The following is an 8,680-nucleotide window of genomic DNA, read 5'->3' on the forward strand; positions in this document are numbered from 1 at the left end:
ACGTCCTTTCCGCCCAGAGGCCAACTGAGGCCCTTAAGTCACCCTCCGCTGAATGGGGAGACTGCCCAGTAAAAGCTGTGGGCTCAGTGGGGGAGCCTACAGATGGAGTACCCTGTGCCTATGGAGGGCACCCTGAGCAGCAAGAGTTGTCCCCCCTGAAACTTTTAAAAAACTAGCAGCCAAGATGGCCACTGCAATTTGCATGTGAAATACCAGGAGATTGAACTGGAGACAAAAGTCTAACAAGAAGCCCAGCCATGGCAATGGCTTGCTCTAAGTGATTGAATTATCTAAAATGGTGTCATTAGCACAACAGTCAAGGCAATCCTGACTTATTGACATTGAAAGAGCAAACTCCTCCGAGTGTAAATTGGCATCCTGGGTCATGTGGAGCCAATTCCTAACCTTGAATTTCATTAGAAGCAGCCGTGTGACCATCTGTCCATCTTGGAGGGAGCTGGTTTTATTTCCTTTGAACAGGAAGACAAGCAGTAACTGAGTGTGCAGCAGCAATGAAAGCTGCATGCTTCCCTTTCTCTCTCTCTCCCCAGAAAACAATAAGTTTGAAAACTGTCTGCAACTGGGGACCCTCCAAGCCTATAGACTGCTACAGCCAGTGACCAGGGGAAAAGAGCCAACTACAATTCTGCCTTCAAGAAAACTCTGAGCAAAGCAGGCCAACCACAAAGTGCACTTTAACCAGCCGAGCACTTCAAGAGTACAACTCCAGCCGGACAATCACCGAATCACCAATTTATTTCTGTGAAGAGAGAAGCAGAGTTAACTTTTCGGGTCAGTGACCCTTCTTCGGAATCCTTCACTGACCCGAAACGTTAACTTTGCTTCTCTTTTCACAGATGCTGCCAGACCTGCTGAGTGGTTCCAGCATTTCTTGTTTTTATTTCAGATTTCCAGCATCCGCAGTATTTTGCTTTTATTATACCAATTTATTTCTTCTGGACTTTAATCCAGCCACCAAATCTATTTTCCCTCTGTAATCTATTTGTGTGTCTGATTCTCATGTGAATGCGTGTGTGAATGTGTAGCGTAGTTTTAATTATTTTTAAATCGGGGTTAGAGTGTTAAGTATAATAAACTTACCTCTTGTTTAAACTCAAGAAAACCCGACTGATTGGTTCTTTCAAGATCACAGTAAAGGAAAAAGGTAAAACGCTCACAGAGGTGGTAAACACAACCACTGTTTAAAAGGAATAAACCCTGTTGCGGTCAAATAAGAGGAAGAGGCAAGAAGGGAGCCTGAGACCCCACTTCTCACCTGGCTGTAACACATGAAAGAATAAAAAAAAGATGTGGTGAGGGAAGTGGGGGGAAATAAGAGGTGCATGCTTTCACCATTTGCAGCTTGTAAGTTAGAAGAGATTTTGTGGGATGAGGGGAAACTGTGATCTGAGAAGGAACATTAGATATGAAGATGCCATCAACTTCAATGGTTTCAGCTCCACCGCTGGTCATGGGCTGAGTAATAGCCAATCCAACAATGGCCAGCACTGTCTTCTCTATGCGGGTTAGGACATTCAGGCACACGTGCACCCCTCTGGTTAGTTCTGGTTGTCATAGCTGAATAGCTGGCAGTGTGTGTAAGCTATGAGATGTGGGAGTGAGGTTGCAGCAGAGCTAAGTGTGTGAGGGTGAGGTGGAGCATATGAATGCCAGAAGCGAGTTATGCGGCTATGGTGAATCGAAGCACAATTTAAAGATACATTCACAGACCCTGGTTTCTTGTGTGAAGTCATTGAAATTCTTGCAGCTCTGCATCAGGTCCTCAGGGCTTGAATCCAGGTACTGATCTCCACAGTTACCTGCTGCCATTGCCTTCTGAACATGTGTCTGGAGGGTTTCCTGGGCCCCTGGAGATGCTGCTCACAATGTGGTCTCCTCTACATTGGGGAGACCAAGCGCAGACTGGGTGACCGCTTTGCGGAACACCTCCGCTCAGTCCGCAAGCAGGACCCTGAGCTTCCGGTTGCTTGCCATTTCAACACTCCCCCCTGCTCTCATGCTCACATCTCTGTCCTGGGATTGCTGCAGTATTCCAGTGAACATCAATGCAAGCTCGAGAAACAGCATCTCATCTACCGATTAGGCACACTACAGCCTGCCGGACTGAACATTGAGTTCAATAATTTCAGAGCATGACAGCCCCCCATTTTACTTTAATTTTTAGTTGTTTTTTCTTTTTTCTTCTTTTTTACATTTTTTACAACCTTTTTTTGCATTTATTTCATTTCATCTTAGTTTGTTCAGTTTGCTTACCCACTGTTTTTTTTTCATATTTGCACTTGCTGCTGTTCAATATTCAGACCGTTAACACCTTTTCTGTACTAATGCTTTGTCTTTCAACACACCATTAACATATTGTTTGCCTTTGCTCCATGACCTTTTGATCAGCTATGTGGCCTTGTCCAATCTAAACCTTCTCCTTTGTTATCTCTTGCCCCACCCCCACCTCACTTGCTTATAACCTGTGACATTTTTAATATTTGTCAGTTCCGAAGAAGGGTCACTGACCCGAAACGTTAACTCTGCTTCTCTTTGCACAGATGCTTCCAGACCAACTGAGTGGTTCCAGCATTTCTTGTTTTTATTTCAGATTTCCAGCATCCGCAGTATTTTGCTTTTATTTTAATATTAAATTCCAATCCAGTTTTCTGACATGCATGTGTTCGGGAAGGGCAGATGTAGCAACGCTTCAATTAATATAGGTTACATACTGGAACTACAGATACAAACCTGCTTACATATTGTGAAGGAGTTAATGTTAGGATATCTTCTCTAATCATATTGCTAAAATATTCTCAAAATAAAAGAATGGCTCTTATATCTCATCATTGACAGTATTTGGCAAAAAATCATGAAAGTATGTTCCCTCTTGTGGTCTTCTTTGAGTGAGATTCACAATATTTGGCACCATTTGGTTAAATTGGATATTTTGTGTTGTTGCCTTGTATTTCTAAGAACTGGGTGATGAAGGCTCACACCCAACCAACATGGAATCTTAAAAATGACAGAGGAGACTTTCATCTCATTAGTCTGAGCTGTATGCAAATTTCAATCCCGGGGTGAAAGTTTAGTAAAATCATTCCCTTGGAGAAATTCAGTGGTATCTAAGCAACAGGATCTGCTTTTACCTCCAAACATTACACCTACGGCTGCTCTAGATCCTTTACCAAAGATTTAGAGACAGATGTCATCAATTCTGTTATATTCTGACCAGTGTACACTGATGGCGATCTAAGAATTTAAATGTTGCACACTGGCTTTGTTCTGCGTAGTTTGTCAGTAGACAGCTAGTAACTTTTTCTTTATTATAGATTCCATTGCATGGGATAGTTTATTCACATCATTACTTATTGAGAATGTAAGGTGAAGTGCCAAGGACCAGAATACAGATAAGAAAAGTGTAAGAGCAATGTGATGAATCTGGAAGTACTGTAGAAGGACTGGATACTGTATGCTTCTGCTGCATCAACATCACAGACTAACATCTGTATTTCACCAACAGGGTCAGGGCAAAGTGGCAGGTCCCCAAGTCTACCTCAGCCAGAGCAGAAATTGAACCTGCGCTGTTGGAGTTGTTCTGAACCACACACTAGCCATCTAATTAGATCTAAATCATCTCAAAACAGATCTCCAAAGATATGGAATATAGGTAACAGGATCACCAGTACAACAAACATACTGAAAGCTATACTGGTGATCACTGATGAGGCTAGGTGATGGATAATTTGAATGTTAAAAGCAGCTTCCATCATTTTAGAAATTACTGATGCAAGCACATTAGTTTGAAGGGTAAGAGTGATCATCTTTCCTAGAAATGGGGTGAACACAAGCAAACTTCCTAATGGAAAGGAAAAGGAGTTAGACATATAAGTTGAGGCGACTTCTATTTTTTTTTTTAGAGATACAGCACTGAAACAGGCCCTTCGGCCCACCGAGTCTGTGCCGACCATCAACCACCCATTTTATACTAATCCTACACTAATCCCATATTCCTACCAAACATCCCCATCTGTCCCTATATTTCCCTACCACCTACCTATACTAGTGACAATTTATAACGGCCAATTTACCTACCAACCTGCAAGTCTTTTGGCTTGTGGGAGGAAACCGGAGCACCCGGAGAAAACCCACGCAGACACAGGGAGAACTTGCAAACTCCACACAGGCAGTACCCAGAATTGAACCCGGGTCCCTGGAGCTGTGAGGCTGCAGTGCTAACCACTGCGCCACTGTGCCGCCCAATGTATTATTATTACTGGTTGTGTTACTTTGGCTCTATAATAATGGTAATAATGAACTCTCGCAATTCTTGCAGCTGAAAAATGTCTGAGTTTACAGATTGTGTGTGATAATGATACTATTGTTTCAGCTAAGTTTGAGATGGAAATTACACTGTGCAATTATTAGTACTGAATTAGTATTTGCATGATTTTTTTTCTATTTTAATAAAGGCACTAATCCATAAAATGAATGGCTTCATGCATTTGTTCCTAATATTGCACTGCACAATTGTAAACCCACATATTGTGGGCAGCAGTATGGTATGTTCAAGAACAATATTAAGTATTTAAAGTTATCACATGTCTACATTTAGATCAGACAATCCTTTTCTCAGTAGTGCCCCAGACAAAATAATTGTACACTGATGGATATATTTCCGTCTTTTGCTCAATTAGATGTAATGGAGTAGAGTGTCTATGTGATTTTCCCCAATTGTCTGCCAGAACTTCGGAAACTCCAGATAAATGGCATTTAAAGCTGCCAATGAAAATAGCGAGAGCATCTGATATTACTTTGGCCTATTACATGCAATACAAATTTGAAAACAGAAAAGTAGCCAATAGTAGCATTTATAATAATGCTAATTTCGCACTTCTTAGTCAGCAATATTAGCATATAACCAGCAGAAAAGGCAACTATTTAATTTATCTAGCTGTGTGCAAAACTTAATCAAGGTGCACCAACAAGCACTTTGTGAAGCCTTTTTACAGATTGAGACATAGAGATCATGTTAAATAGCTTGACTAAAATGCATAGTGCTCTGACTCAGCTTTTGGTCATAACTCTAATATGACTAATGATTGCAGTCCCACCAGATCTGCTGACAAGATTTACACCAAATAAGGATGGGTCCAGACAGGCCAGCAACAGCAGGATCTGGTGGGGGCAGGTTAGTGGAGGGAGTCGTAGAGTGGGGAATGTGGCTGTATGGCACTTAAATCTCGCATTGATTTTCTTTTCAACTTGAGCTTTTTAATATGACTAACCTTAATCTAGTTAGAGATTCAGAACACTTTTTTGTTTCTGTCCCAAGTGGCCTCTTTCTGTGCCATAAACTTTCAATGATTTCGATAATTCCTTTTTGCACAATCCTCTGTAATTTTATCACTACTGGCCTTTCACTATCCTATTTACAAATTCAGGACTACACTAGATATTCTTTTGGGTTCAATGTCAACCTTTCTTGCATAAGTGAACTTTGCACCCTTACTATCAAGAATTTGCCTTTGCTACCCAATACCTAGTCATATGATAGCATAACCTAGGGTTATAACAATGAAATCCTATTGTACATGAACTGGATACTATAAGATACATATATTCCCACGTGTGCTTCTTCTGGCTTCTGAAAGGTAGACTGATAAATACTCTAGGAAAACAAAGTCAATTATAAACTAACAGGCTGATTTATTTATTTATTTTTTATTTAGAGATACAGCACTGAAACAGGCCCTTTGGCCCACCAAGTCTGTGCCGACCAACAACCACCCATTTATACTAACCCTCCAGTAATCCCATATTCCCTACCTACACTAGGGGCAATTTACAACGGCCAATTTACCTATCACTGTGGGAGGAAACCGGAGCACCCGGGGAAAACCCACGCAGCAGTCACAGGGAGAACTTGCAAACTCCACACAGGCAGTACCCAGAATTGAACCCGGGTCCCTAGAGCTGTGAGGCTGCGGTGCTAACCACTGCGCCACTGTGTCAGGTTTGCCTGACACCTCCACACCCAGGGGAATGAAATGCTATTTGAAGAAAATGGCGCATTTCATTACAGAGTTTGAGAGAAATATAAGATATAGAAAGAAAACCAAACATTTCTCTAATTCATTTCCATTCATTCACTAGTCTTGAAGCTCATTAAACATGGTCTGTTCTGGGTGCCTAGGCTACTTTAATATTTACTTTTTTTTCCTCCGGGAGAGTTAGTCGGGGTGTGGGGGAGTGGTGGTCTATCCTGAACTCCCTGATTCATGCAAAGACTTTTGGCTTCAGGGGATGGGTAGTTTCCTTTTCCTCTGACTGTGGGGGGTGAGTCTCTGTTACTATCCCCTTTGTTCTTTGTTCTACTCCTACCTACAGGTGTTTGTGCAGACTTAACTGCCTTCTCCAGTAACACTTCAATTAGGTGAGGCATCACCCTCATGGTTGGTTTCTCTGCCCCCTAGAGGTCTCCCTTTGTCTCTGCAGGTTCCTGTAAATGCTGTTAGCAACTCTGGTGGGGAGTTCCTAGAGTCTGTATTCACATAGGAGGATGTGGGGTCTAAAGTTTTCACATTTTTCTCGGTTGGTTGACTGGGCGGTAGGGGTGTCCATCTGGGATTCTTCCCTGACTTCCTTGAACCTGCCCTCTAGGTCACTTTTTCCCCTTCTCTTTCAAAACCTTTGCCAGCCATGTGCCTGCCTGTTCCCTTTTGTTCCCAGCGGGGATCCATTACATTCTACCAGCCCTCTGCTGGAGGGTCCTATTAACACTGGTACAGGACCTAGGGGTGCAGGTTTCACTGTAGATTGGGGTTTCCCCTCAACCTAGCACACATGGCACCTCCTGCGGTACTCCACCACATCTTTGTGGAGTTCTGGTCAGTCAAACTGCTGCCTTATGCGGGTTTTTGTCTTTTGTATACCGGCATGTAGAGCTACTGTAGTCTCGTGGACCCTTCTTAATATTTCATCTCTGTACCTGTGTGGTACCACTAACTGGTGAGCTACTGTCCACTCCTGGCCCTCAAATCTGTGAGGAGAATTCCATTTCCTCATCAGTACCTCATTCTTTACAAAGTAGCAGTCAGGGACACCCTCTGCTTCACTTTCAGATTGGGCAGCCTGTGCTAACTTTCCAAAGAAAGTCTCGGAGAGGCAGACCTCATGGTCATTTGCCTGCAGTGCCAATGCAGTCTCCTCTGGGGGAGCTAGTTTGATCATGGCCTGATCCACTACACATTCAGGGACTCTGCAGGAGACTGTCTCCTGCCGCCGCCCTGCCTCTCTGAACTCCTGCAGCCTTTCTTTCACTTCGTTGGGGCCCAGTTAAAGGCCTGCTTAGGTCAGCAAAAAGAACCCGACGTGAACCCAACCGATCCACAGTGGACCCGAGCCCAACCCTCCAATTTCACCCCGAGCCCGAACCAACTCGAGCCCGACCCCACTCGACCCGAACAGAGCCCGACCCAACCATCCCTTCACCTCCTTTCCGACTGGGAAGCTCCACGAAGCTGCAGCGCATGCATGATGACGTCATAGTGACATCACTCGCTCACTGCACAGACTCAGTTCCGTCCCGGACTCCCAGCTCAGGTAAACTTTTCATTTCTAATACTTATCAGCAGAGCACTTACTGTGTGAGTCTGGACCGACCCGACCCGAGCACGACTTGGACTCGGCCCGACCCGACCCGACCCGAGCCCGAAAGCCGGACCCGGAAGAGGAAACTGACCCGACCCTGACACATGCCATCGGGTCCCGTCGGGTTCGAATCCAGTAGCAGGCCTTTAGGCCCAGTAATCTTCTTAAAACTTTGTTCACGTGGCAAACCCTTCCCTCTTTGAGCTTCATGTGGCTTCAATGGATTCAGTTCCCTGAGAGATGAGCAGGCAGGCAGGCAGGGGAGGAGATGCTCTCATGAGCACATGGCGTTGTTTGTCTGGCAATTCTTTTGTTTGGGAATTCCAACTCTGCAACAGCCAGTTAGCCATGTGACCAAAATTGGTCTGACCACTTCTGTGTCTTGGAGAAGCACTGCTGAGTCCCCATTGTTTCAACATTGTCTGTTACCATGGAAATGTCTTTCGGGTCAGGGCTTGAAATTTTAAATTTTAGTGTTCATGTGGCAAAATAATATGTGCCTCAGTGTTGGCAGATGGGGTTTGCCTGACAGGTAGACTGTCTGTACTTAAAGTGGATAAAGCACCAGGGCCGGATGAGATGCATCCAAAGATACTGAGGGAAGTGAGGGTGGAAATCGCAGAGGCACTGGCCATAATTTTTCAGTCTCCTTTAAACTCGGGGGAGGTGCTAGAAAACTGGAGAATTGCAAACGTTACACCATTGTTCAAAAAAGGGTGTAAAGATAAGCCCAGCAACGACAGGCCAGTCAGTTTAACTTCGGTGGTGGGAAAACCTATAGAAAAAATAATTTGAGACAAAATCAATCATCACATGGACAAATGTGAGTTAATTAAGGTAAGCCAGCATGGTTTTCTTAAGGGAAATCATGTTTAATTAATTTTCTGGAGTTTTTTGAGGAGGCAACAGAGAGGGTTGATGAGGGCAATGCTGTTGATGTGGTGCACATGGACTTTCAAAAGGCATTTGATACAGTGCCACACAACAGAATTGTGAGCAAACTTGTAGCTCATGGAATAAAAGGGAC

The sequence above is a fragment of the Heterodontus francisci genome, chromosome 4 (genome assembly GCF_036365525.1).
Source record: "Heterodontus francisci isolate sHetFra1 chromosome 4, sHetFra1.hap1, whole genome shotgun sequence".
Lineage (NCBI taxonomy): Eukaryota > Metazoa > Chordata > Chondrichthyes > Heterodontiformes > Heterodontidae > Heterodontus > Heterodontus francisci.